The sequence below is a fragment of the Ornithorhynchus anatinus genome, chromosome 5 (genome assembly GCF_004115215.2).
Source record: "Ornithorhynchus anatinus isolate Pmale09 chromosome 5, mOrnAna1.pri.v4, whole genome shotgun sequence".
Lineage (NCBI taxonomy): Eukaryota > Metazoa > Chordata > Mammalia > Monotremata > Ornithorhynchidae > Ornithorhynchus > Ornithorhynchus anatinus.
The window spans coordinates 1,878,351-1,901,275 of record NC_041732.1 but is presented as its reverse complement, the minus strand read 5'-3'; the positions used below and the strand labels follow the sequence as shown (position 1 = coordinate 1,901,275).

The 22,925-nt window shown below is 58.2% G+C and overlaps 1 protein-coding gene across 3 annotated transcripts in view; it reads right to left on the bottom strand.

Annotated features, from left to right (window-relative positions):
• SIPA1L3 (signal induced proliferation associated 1 like 3) overlaps positions 1–22,925 on the bottom strand; it is a 103,558-nt gene that overhangs the window by 52,939 nt on the left and 27,694 nt on the right. For all 3 annotated transcript variants that reach the window (XM_039912241.1, XM_039912242.1, XM_029065187.2), the window contains exon 2: positions 4,867–4,937. The gene's annotated coding sequence lies outside the window, so the exon portion shown is untranslated. The remainder of the gene's footprint in view (positions 1–4,866; positions 4,938–22,925) is intronic.

The following is a 22,925-nucleotide window of genomic DNA, read 5'->3' as shown; positions in this document are numbered from 1 at the left end:
TCTTCTGACCTGGGGCAACCCCATCGCCATCTCACAGGCTTTTTAAAAATTTTAATGGCATCTGTTAAGCGCTTACTATGTATCTGTTAAGGGCTTATTAGGTACCGGGTACCGTACTAAGCACTGGGGTAGATACAAGCTAATCAGGTTGGATACGGTCCATGTCCCCCAAGGGGCTTCCGGTCTCAATCCCCATTTTACCGATGAGATGACTGAGGCCCCGAGAAGTGAAGTGACTGGCCCAGGGTCACACGGCGGGCAAGAGGCAGAGCCAGGATTAGAACCCAGGTCCTTCTGACTCTCAGGCCCGGGCTCCCTGTTGTAACCTTAGACAAGTCATTTCACTTCTCTGTGACTCGGTTCCCTCACCGGTAAAGTGTAAAGGGATTACGGCCGTGAGTCCACATGGACTGTGTCCAACCTGGTATCTTGCATTATACCCTCGCAACCGCTTAGTACAGTATTCTGCCCATACTGAGTGCTCAATAGATCCCACTGATTGACTGATTCCCCGCTTCTAGACTGTGAGCCCGTTGTGGGCGGGGACTGTCTCTCTTCGTTGCTGAACTGTACTTTCTGATTGCTTAGTTCAGCTCTCTGCACACAGTAAGAGCTCAGTAAATACGACCGAACGACTAAATGAACGACTATATCTCCCCCAGCACTTAGGACCGTGCCCGGCACATAGTGAGAGCTTAACGAAAGCCTTAAAAGACAAAGAAATAAATGAATAAATGAGGAGACGACCAGACTTCAGAAAGTGAAAACAGGCCCCAGGTAGGATCGGCTGCAACTTCCGCTCACCTCCCGCGAAACCCCAGCGTCCCCGGCCCCGCCCAGGGGAGAACCCGCAAACGGGGCCACCGCCGGGCACCCCCAGAACAGGCAGAGGCGGGAATCAGGTGACAGACGCCGCTGTTTCAGAAGAAATCGACCCATTCCATTGACGGGGCATCTCATGCGGGGTACGGCCCTCTGAGCCCTCGGCGGAGGCTCACGCAGGAAGTGGAACCAATCCCTGCCCTGGAGGAGTTGCCGACCCAGCAGGTGACTGACTGAAAACCTCTGGGGCAGGACCCGCTTCGAGGGAAGGCCCGGGAAGAGGCGGGAAAAGGACGAGGTCACGGTGAAAGGGGAGGATGAGGCCTGGTGGAAAGAGAAGAGGGCTGGCGGTCCCAGGTAGCGTGGCCTCACGGATAGAGCACGGGGCTGGGATTAGAAGGACCTGGGTTCCGATTCAGGCTCCGCCACCTGTCTGCCGTGTGATCCCGGGCAAGTCACGTAACCTCTCGGGGCCTCCGTTTCCTCATCCGTCAAACGGGGATGCGATTCCGGGTCTCTTCAGCTGTGAGAACCAGAGAGGGCGGGGGCCGGGCCCGATGTGATCGTCCTGGGTCCACCTAGGTGCTGAGTCCATGATAAGCGCCCAGTAAACGCCCCGGAAAAACAGGGGCCGGGGAAGCCATCCGGGGGACTGGGCCAGCCCCCCCCGCCCCCCGTCAGCTGGACCTGGCCATCGCGGGGATACCGACGGGAAAAGATCCTCCACCGCACGCCCCCTCACCCGGGTGCCCACATCCCGCTGACAAGATAGCAGAGACGCCCGCGCCTCGGAAAAACCCGGTCCGGCCGCCCGGCTCCGGGCCCCGCTGCCGAGAAGGAACCGAGAGGACACGCTCACTGCCCGAGCAGGAAGGGGAAGTCGGAGGGGCCGACGTTCTGACGTGAACGGGCCCCGGGCCCTCCCGCTTGGGGCCTGGCCGAGGTTTGGCACCCCTGGGAAAGCTGGGCAGCCCCCGACCAGCGGCTCGGGGAGGGAAAAGCGCGTGTGTGCGCACGCCCGGGTGAATGCACACACACAGTTTATTAACCGTCTATTTCTGAGTGATCAACGAGGTCGGAGCCTGGGTATCAGGGCATCTCTTTCTCTCTCAAACGCCTACTAGGTGCCAGGCACTTTACTCAGCGCTGGAGTGGATCCCGGCTATTCAGGTTGGACACGGGTCTCACAGGGGTCTCACAGGGGTCTCACAGTCTTAATCCCCATTTTACAGATAAGGTAACTGAGGCACACAGCAGTGAAGTGACTTGCCCGAACTGCGGGAGTCCTTCAAGATTCAGTTCTGGATCCCCTTCTATTTCTCCAGCGACACTCACTCCCGCGGAGAAGGCATTCTCTCCCGTGGCTTCAACTATCACTTCTCTGCGGATGATTCCCAGATCTACATTTTCGGCCCTGATCTCTCTCCCCTTCTGAAGTCTGGCATCGCCTCCTGCCTCCAAGACATCTCTACTTGGATTTCCCGCCAACACCTCAAATTTAACATATCCAAAACAGAACACCTTATCTTCCCACCCAAACTCTATCCCCGCCCTGATTTTCCCGTCGCTGTAGACAGCACCACCATCCTCCCCGTCCCACAAGCCCCTAACCTGGGTGTTATCTCTGACTCATCTTTCTCATTCAACCCACATATTCGATCTGTCATTAAATCCTGTCGGTCTAACCCTCACGATACTGTTAAAATCCGCCCTTTCCTTTCCATCCAAACCGCTGCCGTGTCAATCCAAGCACTTATCCTAGTCCGCCTTAATTACTCTATCGGCCTCCTCGCTGACCTCCCGGCCTCCTGTCTCTCCCCACTCCAGCCCACACTTCACTCTGCTGCCCCGGTGATTTTTCTACAAAAACGTTCCGGTCCACGTTTCCCCACTCCTCAAGAACCTCCAGCGGTTGCTCATCCACCTCCGCATCCAACAGAAACTGACCATCAGCTTTAAAGCAGTCCATCAGCTCGCCCCCTTACCTCACCTCGCTACTCTCCTACTCCAACCCGGCCCGCACACTTCACTCTAATGCCAACCTACTCTCTGTTTTCCGATCTCATCTATCTCGTCGCCAACTTCTCGCCCACATCCCACCTCCGGTCTGGCATGCCCTCCGTCCCTCTTCATATCCGACGGACGATGACTCTCCCCGGCTTCAAAGCCTCACTGAAGGCATTTCTCCCCCGAGAGGTCTTCCCTGACTAAGCCCTCCTTTCCTCTTCTCCTGCGTTACCTGGTAAAGGACCGACTGATTTGAGTTTTGGGGGGCTTTGGCTTCGGACCGCCCGAACTCCAAACAAGAAGACACCCATCTCTCGAGACTGGCTCGTGGGACTCAAAGGTGCTTTCCACTTCTAATTTCTTCCGGAGTTGGCTCATCAACCGATCCGGGGTCCGGGGACAGACTTCCTCATCCAGAAAAGGACGCTCTTGCGGTTTATCAAAGTGCCAGGGAGAACGCAGAGCGTTCCGTTTTACGAGAACCACCCCGATCCACGCCCGGTAGAGCCAGCCGTTCGGTAGGGGAGGTAGGGGGAGGTCAGAAACAGCGTGAGGAGCAGCGTGGCCTGGTGGATAAAGGCCCGGCTTGGGAGCCGGAGGACCCGGTTCTAATCCCGGCTTCGCTGTTTGCCTGCTGGGCGACCTCGGGCAGTCTCTTCGCTTCTCTGGGCCTGTTACCCCGACTGCAAAACGGGGGATTCGGTACCTGTTCTCCCTCCTACCAAGACTGAGCCCTGTGTGGGACAGGGACTGTATCTGGCCTGATTGACTTGTAGCTACCCCAGTGCTCAGAACTGTGCTCGACACACAGTTGGTGCTTAACAAATACCATTAATAGAAAAAAGACCCAGGAGGAGGGGCTTGAAAACCTTGATGGTTTCACTGACTCATGTACAAATCACAGCCTAGTGGAAAGAGCACGGGCCTGGGAGTCAGAGGACCCGGGCTGCAATCCCAGCTTTGCCAACTGCTTGCAGTGCGGCGGTAGGCAAGTCACTTAACTTCTCGGTGCCTCAGTTCACCGGAACGACCCGAGCCGGAATCACAGAACCCAGCCCACACGCTTCGATCCTTTAGCGCTAAGCATCTCACCGTGCCTCGATCTCACCTGTCTGGCCGCCGATCCCTGGCCCACGTCCCGCCTCCGGCCCGGAACACCCTCCCTCTTTAAATTCGACGGACTATTTCTCTCCCCCCTTTCGAACACTTACTGAAGGCACAACTCTTCCACGAGGCCTTCCCAGACTAAGCCCACTTCTCCTCATCTCCCACTCCCTTCTGCGTTGCCCTGACTTGCTCCCTTTGCTCTCCTCACCCACCTCCAGCCCCACAGCACTTATGTCCATATCTGTAATTTTATTTATTTGTACTGATGACTGTATCTCCCCCCCCCCCCGCCCCGTTTAGACTATAAGCTTGTCGTGGCGGGGAATGTCACCTTTTGTTGATGCTTTGTACTGTCCCAAACGCTTAGAACAGTGCTCTGCACACAGTAAGCGCTTAACAAACGTAACTGAATGAATGTTCTGCCTGCTTGCTCCATCTTCAGTGAGGACATGGAGGTGTCGGGTCTTTGTCAGGAGCGAAACCACGCGCCTGGATTTTTGCCCCTGCCAATCATAAAGAGCGGGCATGGTCCCTCTCCCTGAGGCCACCCTCCAGCGGCAGGTGGTGAACAGTTAGTCCCAAGAGCTCCACTAAGGGAAGCACTTAGTACTGTATTCGACGCTTGATACAGTGCTCTGGACACAATAAGCGCTCAATAAATATGACAGACGGATTAGGGATGGCGCTGAGCCCCACCTCTCCCAGGGGTCCCCTCCTTCGCAGCCCCCAGCCACGCCCAGAGCTGGGTGCTCCTGAGCATGCCCACGGAGCATCCCAGCCCTTGGCAAACCCGCCAGTGGGTGGTCCTCGGGACTGAGGACAAGCTTTGCCGCTCCGGGCCCGGGCCCTCTCTGATCAATGACGCTGCCTCCCGGCCGTCCGGGGAAGCCCGGTGCCCGGCCCTGACGAGGGGGGAATGCCACGCCGTACCTTCCGACGCAGCACGTCCAGGCACGGCTCTCCTCTGGGGGTGGGGCGGTTAAGACGTCCCGGGGCCGGACCTGCGGAGGAAGGGAGAAGGCCCGTGGGTTAGTCCTTGCTGCCGCCTGTTCCCGGAGGGGAAGGCGGGGGGAGGGAGGGACGGAAGAAGGGGGCCTGTCCGCGGCCTACTCCCACCTCAGCCTGTGCCCTCGGGCCGGGGCAGGAGGAAATCGGGGAGGTGGCCTGCCCCAAACGGGACCAGACGGGCATCGAATCAGAACGGGCCATCCATGGGGTGACTCTCCATGCCCGCGTCTCAGGTTTTTTAGTAACTGTGGTATTTCTTAAGCGCTATGTGCCAGGCACTGTTCTAAGCGCTGGGGTAGATACGAACTAATCGGGTCGGACACTGTCTCTGTCCCACATGGGGCTCCCGGTCTTAATGCCCATTTTACAGATGAGGTGCCTGACACCCAGAGAAGTGAAGTGACTTGCTCAAGGTCACACAGCAGATAAGCGGCCCAGATCCCAGCAGGCACCCAACTGGTCCAGAGCGGCGGTGGCCGGGGGTGCGTATTTGTGTACAGGTGTACATTTGGGGCCCCAGGGGCCGCCCCCATCTGGGAATGGACAAATCCAAGAAGTCTTTCAACCTGGACGCTTACAAAATCTCCCACTCCCTTCTGCGTCACCCTAACTTGCTCCCTTTGCTCTCCCTACCTCCCCAGCCCCACAGCACTTATGCCCATATCTGTCACCTTATTTATTTGTATTGATGTTTATTTGTACCGACGTCTGTTTCCCCCGCTCTAGACTGTGAGCTCGTTGTGGGCAGGCACCGTCCCTGTTTATTGTTGTATTGTACTTTCCCAAGCGCTCGGTAGTGTTCTGCACACACTAAACACTCCACAAATATAACTGATCGATCGATCGATCGATGGGGAGCCATCAGAAACCGTGAGGTCCAGAGCCCCGGCTGGGGTGTCATCGAGCCGCCCTCCGGTCGGTATAGGACGTCCCGAGACGACAGGGAAGCCTCTGCAGTCAACCGCGCGCTCGTCCAGTTAGAACGGCCTACGGTATCTGCCCGGAAATGGGCCGCGCTCGCTTTGGAGGGACACGCGGGGCAGCCCGAGGGCGGACCGGCGGGGCCGTGGGGCTCTCGGTCTCTCTGGACCCTCAGAGGACGTCCTCCAGATGTGTCTCAGGAGCTGATCCTCCCCGATGGAGCGCCGTGCTCCCCGCGTGGAAGGACCCGAGGCGGCGGGGCCACGAAAGGTCACCCGCGTGGGTCCGCTTTGCCCGGAGTGGTGGCAGGGGTCCCCCGGCCTCACCGGCCCGGGGCAGCGTGCCCGGGGGACCCAGCTGCGGGAGAAGCCGCGCCCCCGGCTCCGGATGGGGCGGGACCAACGGGCGCGCTCCGGAGGTGCGGGATTTGGTTCCCGATGGCCAGCGGCCCGTGGGTGTGGTCCGGAAGGAGGCCGATGTCTCCTCCAGGCTCATGAGCTCACCCTGGGCGCAGTCACCCGGGGTCAGAGACCGGCCCACGGACAGCAGCTCGCCTCAGGGCGGATCCGGAGTCCGCCAGCTGGGTCAAGATGGGCTCACAAACCTGCTCAAGGAGCCGGCGGGGGGCTGGGGGAGAAGACACGCGGGGCACAGGCAGGAAGTGTCGTGGACGCCCCCACAACCTCTGGAGTTTCGAGGCCAGCTTTAACCAGACGGTGTTATTTATCAAGTGCTTACGCTGTGCAGAACAATACAACAGAACCAGCAGACACACTCTCTGCCCACTTACGAGCTTCCAGTCAAGAGGGGCAGTGTGGCCCGGCAGCCTGGCAGAGTGGATGGACACGGGTCTGGGAGTCAGAAGGTCATGGTTCTAATCCCAGTTCTGCCACCTGGGCCTTGGGCAAGTCACTTCACTTCTCTAGGCCTCAGCCCCCTCATCTGTCAAATGGGGATTGAGACTGGCGGCCCCATGTCGGGCAGGGACTGTGTCCAACCCTATTTGCTTGTTTCCACTCCAGCACTTAAAACGGTACAGAGTAAGTGCTTAACAAATACCACAATTATTAATATTACAAGGTAATCAGGTCCCGTACGGGGCTCAAATCCTTAGCACCCACTAAACGCTTACCACATGTCCTAAAGGAAAAGGGGACGAAAAGTGAAAACCTCTTCTTCCAGCTCAGAGAAGAGTGTGCCCTCCTCTTCCCGGCCCACCTGTTCCCCACAGTGCCTTTTCACTAACACATACGGTCACACAGAGCGCTCACAGGTTGAATCCCCATTTCCCAGATGAGGTAACTGAGGCCCAGAGACTTCAAGAGACTTGCCCAGGGTAACGCAGCAGACATGTGAGGGGCAGACGCAAGGTAACCGGGTCGGACACAGTCCCCGTCCCACATGGGGCTCGCAGTCGTGATCCCCATTTTAAAGAGGGGGGAACGGAGGCCCCGAGAAGTGAAGTGACTCGTCCGAGGTCACACAAGCGGACACGTGGCGGAGCCGGGATTAGAACCCACACCTTCTGACTCCCACACCCTTGCTCCTTCCACTAGGCCGCGCTGCCCCGCCTCACCCCCAGGCCGACGCAGAGCCGAAGCGGCCGGGCAGAAGGATTAGCGCCATGTTGAACCCGGCCCCGGAGGCCGACTTCCGCAGCCCGGATCGCTTCCCTGGCTTGGACGGTGGTGCCGGATGCCCGGTGTTTCTGCCCAGGGTGCCAAGCCCCGCCCTGCCGGGCCCACCAGCTGCACAGAACGCCCCCTCACCCTGCCGCGACCGGGGCCCCCCCCCCGCCGTCGATTGGCTACGGGTCGGCCCACTCTCGACCAACAGGTCTTTCCGGTTCCCTCCGGGGGCCTGTCTGGGTGCGGGCCCTGGCTACCGGCGAGGCCCCAGGCCCCCGGAGACCTAGCCGAACGGTACCCCCCGGCCCCTCACCCGCCCTTCTGGGCCTCTGAGCCGCTCCCGTGGAGTGGGGAGCAGATCCTGAGGTAACTGAGGGGGAGGATGAAGATGGCTACGTACGGCAAACCCCGCTCCTCCGGCTAGACTGGTCTCACCCAGTGGTCCCCACGCCAAGACGTTACCGTCTCATTGCCGCCGGCCCCCCTCTCGCCTCCAGAGCCTCCGGGTCGGGTTTCTTATTCAGGGCTCTGCCAGGCGTCCCCGGCTCGTCGCCGGAACCGAGCCGGAACCCTAGTGCCGCCCTCTGAGGACCGGGCGCTCCTCCGTAGTAGGCGCCCCGACGGTCGGAAGGCGGCCTGCCTCCCCGTGGCCCCGGAGAGCAGGCCGTGAGGGCCTGACCGTCCCGGTCTCTGGCCTGACCCCGCTCGGGGTAACCCTCTAGCTGAGCCGGGAGCCGGGGACGGGCTGGGGGAGGGGGGGAGCCAGGGTGTGCAGTCTGCTGAATCACACTCCGGCCCAACCGTTTTCCCCAAGGCCAAAGCCGACCTCCCTGGGCGTGCACCTCTCATGCTCCGGCACGGCGGCGGCTGCCGCGGGAGCCGAAGCTTTGGGCCCAGCGGGCCCTCCTGTCTGGCCCTCTCGGCCTCCTCCAGATGGCCTTTGAAAGCTGGGAGAAGGAAATCGAGCTAAGGGAGGAGAATTAACATGGAGGAAGAGGAGGAGGAAGAGGAGGACAAAGAAGAGGAGAAGGGGGAGAAAGAAGAGGATGAAGAGCACGAGGAGGAGCAAAAGAAAGAGAAGGAAGATGAAGAGGAGGAAGATGAGGAAGAGGCAGGACAAAGAGGATGAAGAGAAAGAGAAGAAAGTGAAGGAAGAGGACCAAGAAAAGAAAGAGGAGGAGGAGGAAGAGGACGCGGCAGCAGCGGCGGACGTGGGCTTGGGGAGGAGCACCGAGCACGCTCAGTTCCCTCATCTGTAAAATGGGGAGGAAGACAGGAGCCCCATGCGGGATACGGACTGTGTCCAACCTGATTAGCTCGGATCTACCCCAGTGCTTCGTACAGTGGCCGGCACACAGTAAGCGCTTACCAGATAATAATAATATTGGTATTTGTTAAGCGCTTACTACGTGCCGAGCGCTGTTCTAAGTGCCGGAGTAGATACAAGGTAATCAGGTTGTCCCACGTACCGTAATCATCATCATCCCGCCGATCCCAATCACCGGGCCCGCCTACCGGACGGAGACCGGGCCTGTGCCCGGTCTCCTGGAGTCCGTTCCCAGAGACCCCTGGGGTGAGGCCCAGCCCGCCACAGTGTCTGCCAACTGCCATAATGTACTCTCCCAAGTGCTTAGTACAGTGCTCTGCCCATCAACAAAGACCACTGATTAATTGATTGCCAGAGACCTCATTAGGTCAGGTCTCCTCTCCCGACACCACACCGGCCGAACTCAATCTTCCCGAGGTCCGGAGGGACTGGTGGCCCGGAAGCGGGTAAGGTGTCCGCGGGACCTCTCGGTGGCCAAGGGCCGGCTCCCGGCAAGGTGACCACAGGGCCTCGCCTGGACCACGGTCCGGGCCGACCGGCCTTTTACAGAGCAGAGCGTCGGGGGCAGCAGTTGCTTCAGGCGCCCGAGGGCTCACGCCGAGAGGGCTGGCAAAGGATCTTCCTCGGTGGCCCGAGAACGGGGACGGGAACGGGCGGGATGGGCGGCACCAGGAAGTTCCGCCCGGCAGCTTGCCGGATTCAAAGCCTGAGGGAAGAGGCTCCCGGCGGTTGACGCCTCACCCCGACGTGGTCCAAAATACCCCGTCGACCCCAGGAAACACCAAAAACCCATACGAGGAGGGTGTGCTCCTTCCCGCCCGGGGCCGGCCGAGAAGATGAAGCTCCTCGTTCGACCGAGAAGGTGAAGCTCCTCCTCCGGACGACCCCTCTCCGCCATTCGGAGATGGAGAGGAATCCCCGGGAGGAAGGGGTTGGGAAGGAGGCTGCCCTCGCCTTTGATCCGAGAGGAAGATTTACAGCCAAATAATTATCCCGAACAAGGGTCACTCAAACCACCGCTCACAGGAGAGCAACAGATGGCAAGGCAGATACTGGCATAAATTACCCAGCCGATCTTTCGGGCTCTGCAGCCAAGACGCAAGGAGTAAGGACGATGCTATTTTCTATTTATGGTGTTTGTTAAGTGGTTACTATGTGCCGGGCACTGTATTAAGCCCTGGGGTACATATGAGATAAACAAGTTGGACACAGTCCTGGTCTCGCAAGGGGCTCAGAAACTTAATCCTCCATTTACAGATGGGGGAACTGAGCGCCAGAGAAGCGAAGTGACTTGCCCTAGGTCATCCAGCAGACAAGTGGCGGAGCAGGGATTTGAACCCAGGTCATCTGGCTCCTAGAGCTGGGCTCTTCCCACTAGGCCACACTATTTCTCATGCTCTTGATTAGCCAAACCTCTCCCTCCCGCTCTCTTCCGTGAAGGGGCATCCCCTCAAGGGTAACAGGAGGGTCAGACACCGTTCTAAGCACGAGGGTAGGCCTGGATCATTTGGGTCGGACACAATCCCTGTCCCACGTGGGGCTCACAGACTGAGTAGAGTGGCACGGCAGAGTGGAGAGAGCATGGACCTGGGAGTCAGAAGGTCATGGGTTCTAATCTCGGCTCTGCCGCTTTTCTGCTGCGTGCCCTCGGGCGAGTCATTTCACTTCTCTGTGCCTCAGTCACCTCACCTGTAAAATGGGGATTAAGACTGTATCCCCATGTGGGACAAGGACCGTGTCCAACTTACGTTGCTTGTATCCGCTCGTATCTTGTTGCTTGGTACAGTGTCTGGCAGAGTAAGCACTTAATGACCATAACAATAATAATTGATATTATGATTATTAAGTAGGAGGGAGAACAGGTACGTAATCCCCTCTTTACAGCTGAGGAAACCGAGGCGCAGAGAAGACAAGCGACCCACCCCAGGTCACAAAGCCAGCAACGACCAGAGTTAGGATTAGAACCCAAGCCATCGGACTCCAAGGCCCAGGTTCTTCCCACTAGTCCTCACTGCCTCTCCTGAGCCGGAAACAAACGGGGCCAGGGATCGGGGCCGGGTAGCGGCGGGCCATTCCCCACGCGGCAGCTGGTGCGGGAGGAGAGTGAGGCGGCGTTGTCGTCGTTCCCCGCCCAGGCCCTGGCACGAAGGGGGGGGGGTGGGAGGGACGGGGGGAGGGAGGGAAAAAGGAGGGTAGGGGCGCAGGTGATGAGGGCGGCCTACGTTAGACCGTAAGCCTATTGTGGGCAGGGAATCTGTCTGCTGCTATACGGTGCTCTCCCAAGCACTTAGTACAGAGCTCTGCACACAGAAAGCGCTCAATAAATACAATCGAATGAACTGACTCAATTTCAGGGCAGAGGGGGCCACGCTGGTTGGGGCAGGGGAAGGGGAGGGCGAGGAAATGACCGATCTGAAGCCGGCTCCCCAATCACGCCTAAATCCAAGCGGCAGGTAGTGATTTTTAACACCCGCAGAGCAGGGCGGGCTGTAATTACAGAGCAACAGATTGGGCCCAGGGGATCCAACCCAACAGGATATTTACACAATCAGTATTTCTCCAAGGTTCCTTGGAAAGAAAGCCTCTCCGGGCCCGGCCGCCACCGGCCACCCACCGAATAAAGCCCCACACCCACCACCCTCAACTTCTGGATTCCTTAGAGAACTCGGGCTCTTTCCTTATTAAACAATCAGGGGCATTTATTCATCGCTTACTGTGTGCAGAGCACTGAACGCTTGGGAGAGTCCAATACAACAGAGTTGGCAGACACTTTCCCTGCCCACAGCGAGCTTCCATTCCAGAGAGGCCAGGCTGCATTTCGTCTGAATTTAGGGAGCGGGGAAGGTCGGAAGCGGGGGCACAGCACGAGCGAGGGGCCGGAGGCAGCAGAACTGTGGTATCCGTTAAGGGCTTACTATGTGCCGAGCGCCGTACTAAGCGCTGGGGTGGATGGATACAAGCCAATCAGGATAAAAAAAAATGGCGGCATTCGTCAAGCGCTTACTCTGTGCAAAGCACTGTTCTAAGCGCTGGTGGATACAAGGAGATCAGGTTGTCCCACGTGGGGCTCACAGTTTTAATCCCCATTTTACAGATGAGGTGACTGAGGCACAGAGAAGTTAAGTGACTTGCCCAAAGTCACACAGCTGGCAAGCGGCAGAGCCGGGATTCGAACCCATGAACTCTGACTCCCAAGCCCGGGCTCTTTCCACTGTGCCACGCTGCTTCTCTAGGATGGACACAGTCCCCGCCTCAAATGGGGTTCACAGTCTCAATCCCCATTTTACAGTTGAGGTAGCTGAGGCACGGAGGAGTGAAGTGATCTGCCCAAGGTCACACAACAGACAAGTGGCGGAGCCGCGATTAATAATAACAATAATAATAATAGTATTTGTTTAAGCGCTTACTATGTGCCAAGCACTGTTCTAAGCGCTGGGGGAGATACAGGGTGATCAGGTTGTCCCACGTGGGGCTCCCAGTCTCAATCCCCATTGTCCAGATGAGGGAACTGAGGCCCAGAGAAGTGAAGTGACTTGCCCGAGGTCACTCAGCTGACAAGCGGTGGAGCCGGGATTAGAACCCATGACCTTCTGACTCCCAGGCCCGGGCTCGTGAGGCCCAGTGGTTAGAAGGTTGGCTTGGGACGGACGAAGACAATCAGCTGGGGACCGGCGGAGATCGGGTCTGCTTGCTGCCCGCTACCCTCCTGGGGACTCTGCGTGCCGCTCTGAGCAAAGTAGGCACTCGGTCGATTGATTCTGCCAGGCCTCTCTGGCACGCTCCCCAGGCACTGGGACAGTGCTCTCCAGCCAGCGGGCTCAAGGAATGCCCTTCATGGTGAATGCTCCCCCTCCCCCAGCTCCCCCCACACTCACAGGACGAGGGCTAAGTCCCTCGGCCATTCCCGTGATGGCTGCGCTTCCGGCCAGAAAGGGAGGATGCCCGGGATTTGGGAGCGGGGAAATCGGCGGGGGACACAGCCGGCCCGGGGGGGGGCTCCGGGGCAGCATTCCTCCATGCTGACCGGCGTCTGGAGGCCCAGCTCGGCCTCGGCGCGGCCCTCCCGCCCGGACCGCAGGGGTCACCGCGCCGGCTGGATGCGGCCAGGGTCTCGGACACCCGGGAGGGTCCGAGGGGCAGACGGCGATGCCCAGCACGCCCCGCCCGGAGGAACGGCTGCCGTGCCTGTCTCGGGAGTTCATCCCCCAGGAAGCAGCTGGACGGGGCCGACGCTTGAAGCCTGGTCCCCTTGGCGGGCGAGACGGCCAGCCAGTTCCGCTCCTCGATCCGGGAGGGAAAGATGCGCGTGCCCCGTCCCCTCTTCCCATGACTCTCCGACCCCACTTCCCTCCCCTTTGGGTTGGAGAAAGTTTCCAGGGAGCCGAAAGGGGCGTGATTTTGGAATTCCCATTTCACCGATCTCTCCCACCCCCAACCAAACATCCTCTCCCCGTTGTCGCCGCCCCTGGCCCTCCCACAAGCAACCTCTCCGGCCACACCGAGCACCCGCTCGGACCGTCGAAAATGATCCCTAGATGATATTCATTGGGCGCTTACTCTGAGCAGTAAGTGCTCGGGGGAGTTCAAGACCACAAGAGTCTGTAGACGGGGAACAGGTCTTCCGGACTAGAAGGGATTAAGCCCGAGTGACAACTGGAGGAAGAGTTCCTTTCCATGAAAAAACAAGGCAACGTGGCCTCGGTAAATACCGTGGACGGACTGACGATCGGGTGACGGAAGTCTCCGGCCCCAGACTCATCCCAGATCAGATCGTAAGCCCGTGGATGAGCAGAGATTGTCTCTGTTGCCGAACTGTACATTCCAAGGGCTCAGTACAGTGCTCTGCACATAATAAGCGCTCAATAAATACCATTGAATGAATGAACGAATTCCTGATGGGGGGGCTCCACGCACAGAGCCCTCCAATCAATCCATCCATCGTATTTATTGAACACCTACTGTGTGCAGTGCACTGTACTAAGTGCTTGGGAGAGTGCAGTATAACAACAGAACGGGCACGATCCCTGTCCACAACAAGTTTATTGTTGTATCGTACTTTCCCAAGCTGTCTCTACAGTGCTCTGCTCAGAGTAAGCGCTCAATACGATTAAATGAACGAACGAATCAATGACTGGGCCTGAGTCGCACCTGCATTGGCCCCACCGTGGTCGGGAAACAAACAAGAGGAAAGTAAAGCTTCCCCTCCCGCCCCACCCCCCGGCCCCCGCCGGCCTGCTCCGAACGGCTCTGGTTCCCGGCCAAAATTCAAATCGGAAGATAGGAGATCCCCTCCCCTTTGGGTTAGAGAAAGTCCCCAGAGAGCCGAGAGGAGCGTGACTTCAAAATTCCCCCTTCGTCGACCCGCCGCCAACGTGCCCTCCCCGCTGCCTCCCACCTCCAGCCCCCACCACAGGTGAGCGTTCCGGCTGTGGAGCGCCCACCTCTTCTGGAGGCCCCCTCTCCGGCCGTCCCCCCCGCCTCCCCTCCCGTCCTAGAAGGGCAATCGGACAACCTGGGGTTCCGACGGCGACTGAAGTGTGGGGAATCTCCTGCGGAACTGAGGGGCGCTGAGGCTCCGGCTCAATCCCGCCGCGGTTCGGGTTCGACAACTTGGCCCCGCAACTCTCGATTCCAAGTGGACGGGCCGAAAAGCGGCCTGCCCGCCAACAGGCCGGACGGCAAACTCCCGTCCAGAACCTTCTTTCCCCCTTCCTCCCATCTCTACGTCACTGGAGTGTCTACCTCCCTGCTAAGGCATATCTCCTCCAAGAAGCCTTCCCTGACTAAACCCTCCTCTCCTTCTCTCCCACTCCCTCCTGCAAGTTTCTCCTCCAGAACATGAGCTCCTTGTGGGCAGGGAACGCGTCTTCCAACTCTATTGCATTACTCTCCCCAGTGCTTAGTACAGTGGTCTGCACACAGTAAGAGCTCAGTGAATATGACTGATTTATTGATGGTACTGATTAAGCACTGTGTGTGGAGCCCTGAGCTGCGTGGGGGCGAAGGCATGATCGAGAAGCTAACAGCAACAATAATCATGGTATTTGTTAAGCGCTTACTATGTGCCAGGCACTGTCCTAAGCGCTGGGGTGGATACAAGTTAATCAGGCTGGACACAGTCCCTCTCCCACATGGGCCTCACAGTCTTAATCCCCATTTTACAGATGAGGTAACTGAGGTCCAGAGAAATGACTTGACCAAAGTCACACAGCAGACACATGGCAGAGCCGGGATTAGAACCCAGGTCCTCTGATTCCCAGGCCCAGGCTCTTTCTACTAGGCCAAGGCCGCTTGATAGCTGGATGTGAACTAGTTGTGGGCAGGGAATATCTATTATACTATACCCTCCCAAGCGCCTAGTTCAGTGCTCTGCACACAATAAGTGTTCAATAAATACGACCGATTGATTGATTCTGCCTTGTCTCCGGGCAGAAATGTGGCAGAGTGAGAAACTTGCCCGCCAGTACGCCAGGTGGGCAACAGCTGGGGCGGCCGTTGCGGATGCCAGCCCCGGGGCCACAAGGGATATAACTTGGGTTGCGGCGGGCACGCACAAGGGCAACAAAACAACATCATACACCCCTTTTGGCAACAGTGAGTACCTGGAGCGTTGTTCTGGGAGGGACCCTCGGACCCGTGCCCACCTCCCCACCAGGCCCCCGTGAACCCGGCTGCCACTTGCAAGCGGTGGAGGGGGGTGGGCACTTCGATTGGATGTATTGAGCGCTTACCGTGTGCAAAGCACTCGGGAGAGTACAGCAGAGCAACCGATACATTCCTGCCCACAACAAGCTCACAGTCTAGAGGGGGAGACAGACATTAATATAAATAAATAAATAAATGACAGCTATGTCCATATGTGCTGTGGGGATGGGAGGGAAGATGATTGAAGGAGCAAGTAAGAGCTGCGCAGAAGGAAACTGGCCGAGAGGAGAGGAGGGCTTAGTCAGGGAAGGCTTCTCGGAGGAGGCGGCGCACGGCAGGGGCGCCAGTCGTTACGCTGTCTGGTGGCGAAGCTGTCCCAGGCAGAGTGGCCGGAGGCCAGTCCACTAGCCACTTGAACGAAGAGAAGTAGGAACTGGGGTTGAGGGGGATGGACCATCCCTCTTCCCAAAGCCACATCCACCAAAAACCCAGGCCCCCCACACCTTCTCCCTCCAAATTCTCCCTCGGAAACCATCCCCTGGAGGGGCCGTGCCCAGCTGGGCTCTTCGTTAATAATAATGGTACTTGTTAAGTGCTTATTATGTGCCAAACACTGTTCTAAGCGCTGGGGTAGATACGAGTTAATCGGGTTGGACACAGTCCCTGCCCCATATGGGGCTCAGGCTCTCAATCCCCATTTTACAGATGAGGGAACTGAGGCCCAGAGTAGTCAAGTGACTTGCCCAAGGTCACACAGCAGACAAGTAGCGGGGCCGGGATTAGAACCCGTGACCTTCTCACTCCCAGGCCCCTGCTCTATCCACTAGGCCATGCTGCTTCTTTAAGAGGCTCGGTGCCTCCTCTACCCGGATCTAAGTAACGTGACGTAGCGCAAAGCTCTCTGAGAGAATCCGCCGACGCTGCCCCCTCCTTCTCCTCCTCCTCCTCCTCCACCCCCAAACCCGGAGTCGGGAAGCTGAACTTGGCAACTGCCGCTGCCCAGAGCTGGTCCCGCCTGGCCGGCTGGACTCGGCCTTTCCGGCAGTAGCCGGAGGCCCGCCGAGGGGGCCTGACTGGGAGGAGGAGGATTCTCCCTGCGGCGGCCCGGAATTTTCGGCAGCCCAACGAACTTTCCCCGCGCGAGTCCGGGCTCGCCGGCACGGCTGGCCTGGAGGCCCTCGTCAGCTCTTGGGGCATCGCCGGTTTCGGAAAGCAAAGCCTTCTGGGCTTTGGTCTCCTCTGGGAGCCAAGCCAGACCCAAGGAATACTTTTTTCCTGCTGAAAGCCAGCATGGAGTTGTTGTTTTTCTCTTTGGGGGTGGAGGTGGGTGTGTGCATACACACGCTTTGACCAGGAAGAGTCTACTACCTAGCCACCTCTCCCAAACTTAAGTGCCTAGTGGACACTTCTGGAAAGAGAGCAGCAAGGCCTATTGGGAAAAAAAAAAAATCCTCAGGAGGACCCAGGTTCGAATCCTGCCTTTGCCACTTGCCTGCTGTGGCACCTTGGGCAAACTCACTTCACTCGGCCTTGGTTTTCTTATCTGGCAAATGGGGATTCGATCCCACTCCCTCCTACTTAGACTGTGAACTCTACATGAGACAGGGACAATGTCCAACCTGATTATCTGGTATCTACCCCTGGGCTTAGTACAGTGCCTGGCACATAGTGAGCGTTTACTGCCATGATACCGAAGCAGCTTGTCCTAGTGGAAAGATCTTGGGGCCGGGCCTCTGTTACCTGCCTGCTTTGTGACCTGGGGCAAGTCACATAACTTCTCCTTGCCTTGGCTTCCTCTTTTTCCTTCGGTCTTTGCTAAGCGCTTACTGTGTGCCAGGCATTGTATTCATTCAATAGTATTTAGTGAGCGCTTACCATGTGCAGAGCACTGTACTAAGCGCTTGGAATGTACAATTCGGCAACAGATAGAGACAATCCCCGCCCAGTGACGGGCTTTGGATTAAGCGCTGGGGTAGATACAGGCTAATCAAGTTGGACTCGATCTCTCCCTCACCGGGCTCTCAGTCTTAATCCCCATTTTCCAGATGAGGGGACTGAGGCTCAGAGAAGCAGAGTGACTTGTCCAAGGTGACACGGCAGACAAGTGGCGGAGTCGGGATTAGAACGCAGGTCCTTCTGACTTCCGGGCTTGGGCTCTATCCACGAGGCCGTGCGGCTCACCTGTAAATACCTGTCCTCCTTCCTACTTAGACTGGAAGCCCCACGTGGGACGGGGGGAGGCTGCGTCCAACACGATTAATCCTATCTACCCCGGTCCTTTGAATGGTGCCTGACACGCAATGAGCGCTTAAAAAAACCACCATTTACTGTCATCATCTTCATCATCATTGAAGCAGAGTGGCTTGGTGATAATTCTGCGGTACTGGACTCCCCGAAGCGCTTAGTACAATGTTCTGCACACACTGATTGACTAACTGCTAGGACCCAGGGAGGAAGCCTGCTTGAAGAACCGCCTGGGAGGGAAGTCTGAGGTTGGGGGAAATGAACCTGGGGACCCAGTGGATGGACGATAGCCAGCTGTCCAGCTTCCTCTTTCTCTTCTACGCCTCCAGGCTGGCTGAAGGAGAGGTTTTTCGAACGGCCTTTTATTTATTTTTTTTCCTTTTCATGGCATTTGTTAAGCGCTTACTATGTGCCGGGCACTGTACTAAGCCCCGGGGTAGGCGCAAGACAACCGGGTTGGACCCAGTCCCGGTTCCACTCGGGGTTCGCAGTCTTAATCCCCATTTTTCAGATGAGGGAACTGAGGCACAGAGAATAATGATAATAGTAATAATGATATTTGGTAGGCGCTTACTAGGCGTCTAAGCGCGGGGGTGGACATAAGCTAATCAGGTTGGACACAGTTCACATCCCACATAATGACAATAACAATAATGGCATTTGTTAAGCGCTTACTATGTGCCAGGCACTGTATTAACCACTGGGGTGGATACAAGCAAACTGGGTTGGACACAGTCCCTGTCCCGCATAGGGTTCAGCCTTCACCCCCGTTTTACAGATGAGGTAACGGAGGCCCAGAGAAGTACAGCGGTTTGCCCAGGGTCCCACAGGAGACAAGTGGCGGAGTCGGGATTAGAACCCAGGTCCTCTGACTCCCTTGCCCGTGTTCTACCCCCTAGGCAGGGCTGCTTCTTAGTTCTGCAGCCAGCCAACCCCGCCCACGGAAACCAAGCAATCCATCAGGAGTGGGATTCACCGAGTGCTTATTGTATGCAGAGGACTGAACTGAGCGCTTGGAAGAGGACAATAAATCAGTAAACTGACACATCCCCAGCCCACAGCGAGCTTAGGGTCCAGACGGGGAGACAGACATTACTATGAATAAAGAAATTATGGATAGGGACATAAGTGGTGTGGGGCTGGGGGTGGCCAATAAAGGGAGCTAATCAGGGTGACACAAAAGGGAGTAGGAGGAGAGGAAATGAGGGATTTAGTCAGGGAAGGCCTCTTGGGAGAGGGATGTATCTTCAATAAGGCTTTGAAGGGGGGGAGAGCAACCGTCCGCCGGATACCAATCGACGGTATTTATTGAGCGCTTACTGTGCAGAGAGGGATGCACAGAGCTTTTGGGAGAGCACATTATCACAGACACACTCACGGCCCACGAAGAGCTCAGAGGGAGGACGATCCGGGCCAGAGGCAGGACAAGGGCTAGAGGTCGGCGGCGGCGAGATAGACCAGATGGAGGCACGGCGGTTGGCATTAGAGGAGGTCGGTGTGAGGGCTGGGTTGCAGCCCTTTTGAATAACGGCAGGAGAGAACGGCCATCGTCGCCACCTCCACCCAGTGAGGCCCCCAGGGTCGCTGGGATGGACTGGGCTCCCTCCCTGATCCTCCACCGCCTCCTCTCCGCCCCCGAGAGAGAATCAGTGGTTCCCCGTTCCACACAACTGTCATCCCGGCCCCCCCGGCAACTAGAGGGTCAGTGGGCGGAAACGTTGACCCCGGCCCGGGCGCGGAATGACCGGGCCACAAGGCGCTGCCCCTGGGGTCGGCGGGAGAGGTCCTCCCGGGATGGGCAACAGGTGCCCCCCGGGGCAAGAAGACCGAGTCCGCTCGGAGCCGTTACAGAAGGACGGCAAGTCCAACGGGGTCGGGGAACCCACGGGGGGTGGCCGGATGAGAGCCCGGCAGCCTCCTCTAGAACCCGGAAAAGACACTACTAGGAGCTCCACCTCCGCCCGGCCCCCTCACCCTCCCCTTGGCCACTGCGCCCACCTCGCCACCATCACGAGAAGCGGCTTGGAGTAGTAGATAGAGAACGGGCCTGGGAGTCAGAAGATCAGAAGGTCATGGGTTCTAATCCCAGCTCTGCCGCTTGTCTGCTGTGTGACCTTGGGCAAGTCAATTCATTTTCTGGGCCTCAGTTACCTCAGCTGAAAAACGGGGATCGAGACAGCGAGCCCCAAATGGGACAGGGACGGTGTCCAACCCAATTCGCTTGTATCCACCCCAGTGCTTAGTACAGTGCCTGGCACATAGTAAGTGCTTGACATATACCACCATTAGTATTATTAATTTTATCGTTATCCCCGGCAGCCCAGGGCCCAGCCGTTACAGAAGCGGCGTGACGTAGCGGAAGGAGCCCGGGCCTGGGAGTCAGAGGCCCTGGGTGCTAATCCCAGCCCTGCCAACTGCTTGCTGTGTGAGCTCGGGCGAGTCGCCTCCCTCCTCCCTCCCACTTAGACTGTGAACCTCATGCAGGAAGGGTACTGTGTTCAACCTCATTAACTTGTACCTACCCCAGGACAGTGTTTGACACATAATAAGGGTTTAACGATACCATAAAAGAGTCCCTCCCCAGTCCCTGCCAAGGCTGGGTACCCCGGGAACCTCTCTGGCCTGGAGGGAGGTGGGATGGGTGGGGCGAGGGTGGGGAGGGAGACGAACAGCCAAGAGTGCCAAGTTGGAAGACATTTTCACACATTCCCATATAATACCGACAGCTTTCGAGGACCCCAACCCCCGATGGCAAGATTGCCCCCCCTTCCTCTCCCCTCACGGATCCCTTCCACGGGCTCGGCTCCGACCCCAAGGGCCCGCTCAAGTCTGGGTTTCTACTACGGGACGGTCAAGTCCCCTGACCAGAGAACACCTCTGCCCACAAGAGCGCCCGTCGGCCCCTTCCTCCGGCACCGGCCGGCCAGGGCACGAGGCGGCTGGGGTCCAGAGGGGCCCTGCCAGGGGAAGGGACCAGTAGCCAGAAAAACAAGGGACCGGGCCCCTCCTTTTGGAACAGCACAAAACCTTCCCCTGGAGGAAAAGCATTGTGTGCAGAAGGCTGGCTGAGGAGGAAAGGTGCTTAATCATTAACCTCTCCTGACCTTGGGCTCCAGCCAGAGCTGGGGGCACAGAACCACGGGGTCCCGCCCGCGGGCACTTCGGGCTTGGAGGGGGACCCACGCTGGAGACCCAGAGACACAGGGGGTCCCAGTCTGGGGACCCACCCTGGGGGCACGGGGGACCCACCCTGGGGGCTCAGAGGCTTGGGGGAGGGAGGATCCCGCCCTTACCGGGGACCTTGAGGCACAGGGGTCCTACGCTGGGGGCCCAGAGGCGGAGGTGGTCCCTCCCGCGCTAAGGGGCTGGGGGCACGGGGGAGGTCTCGCGATGGGGGCTCCCGCCCGCACCGAGGGCTCGGAGGCACAGGGAGATCCCGCTCTGGGTGCCCGAGGCACAGGGGCGTCCCGCCCAAGCTGGGGGCCCGGAGGAGAGGGAGACATCTCCCTGGACCTGTCGTTACCAATCTCTCACCTGCTCCCAAGCGGCCGGCGGGAACTCCCGACCAAGCCTCCGGTCCGTGGGGTGGGAGTGAGGGGATGGGGGCCGGATGACGGCGGAAGACGGGGCGCCCCTCGCCTCCTCACGCGACGGCACCGCACCCGCGTGACCCGCCGGCCGCCCCGCCACGCCTGCAGCGGGGGAACGGCTGGGAGGAAGAGAGAAGAATCGGCCGGGGGCGGGCCGCCGCCCCCACCTCCGCCCCCTGCAACCCGCTCTCGGCTCCACGAGAAGCAGCGTGGCCCGGTGGGTAGAGACCGCGCCCGGAAGTCAGAAGGACCTGGGTTCTAATCCTGGCTCCTCCCCTTGTCTGCTGGGTGACCTTGGGCGCTTCACTTCTCCGGGCCTCAGTTCCCTCATCCGTAAAATGGGTGTTAAGACGGTGAGGCCCACTTGCGACATGGACCGGGTCCAGCCCGCGTGGACCCCGGGGCTTAGTACAGTGCCTGGCACTAAGTAAGTGCTGATCCAACACCATAAAAAAATAGGGTCTGGGGTCCCCGTTGGGTGGAAAAATCCATCCCCGTCCCAGAAGGCCAAGCGCGTCAGCGGCCAAGTCGGGAGGTCCGGCCGCAGCGGGTCGGTTTCCCGTCAGGTCGGCCCGGCCCGGATCCAGTCATCCGTCTCCCACGGCACAATACGCCCATTGTACCCAAGCAGGCGCTCCTTTGGGTGAGCAGTCACGCCGCCGTGGAGGAGAGATACGGCCTGGAGGCTGCGTTTCCCGTTTTCAACGATGGAAATTACGGCCAACTTACTGACTGTTATGCTCGGCCTCCGGGATGCTTTTGTGTGTGTGTGTGTGTGTGTGAGAGAGAGACAGAGAGGGAGTCTAGGTGTGATTGTGTATGTGAGAGTATGTGTGTGAGAGAGAATGTGTGTGAGAACGTATGTGTGTGAGCGAGCATGTGCTCGTGACAGGGTGTGTGTGAGAGGTGAGTGAAAGAGACTATGTGTGAGAAAATGGGTGTGTGACAGAATGTGTGTGTTAATGAGAGTGTCTGACAGAGCGTGTTTGTGTGTGTGAGAACGTGTGGGGTCAAGAGTGCGAGAGTGTGTTTGTGTGAGTGTGTGAGACGGCGGGAGAGTGCGAGAGAGTGAGCGTGTTTGTGTGACAGCGTGAGACAGAGAGCGAGGGCACACACCAACCCATTCACATCCCAGCTCCAACCCCCACCCCCCCCCCCCGTCTGCTAGGTGACCTTGGGTAAGTCACTTCACTTCTCAGCCCCACAGCACTTAGGTACGTATCTGTCGCTTATTTATATTAACGTCCGTCTCCCCCTCTAAGCCGGGGAAATCGCTGCGGGCAGGAAACGTGTCTACCGACTCGATTGCACTGTCCTCTGCACACACTAAGGCTCAATAAAAACCATTAATCGATCGATTCACTTCTCTGGGCCTTAGCTCCCTCGTCTCTAAAATGGGAATTAAGACTGGGAGCCCTACGTGGGACACGGACTGCGTCCAACCTGATTAGCTTGTATCTTCCCCGGTGCTTAAAACAGTGCTCGGACACATAGTAAGCGCTTAAAAAATACCATTATTACTATTATTATTATTTACCTGTGGGGAGCGGGAGTCCCCACCCTGAGCTGGAAGCCCAGGTCTCTTGCCATTCATTCATTCTATCGTATTTATTGAGCGCTTACTGT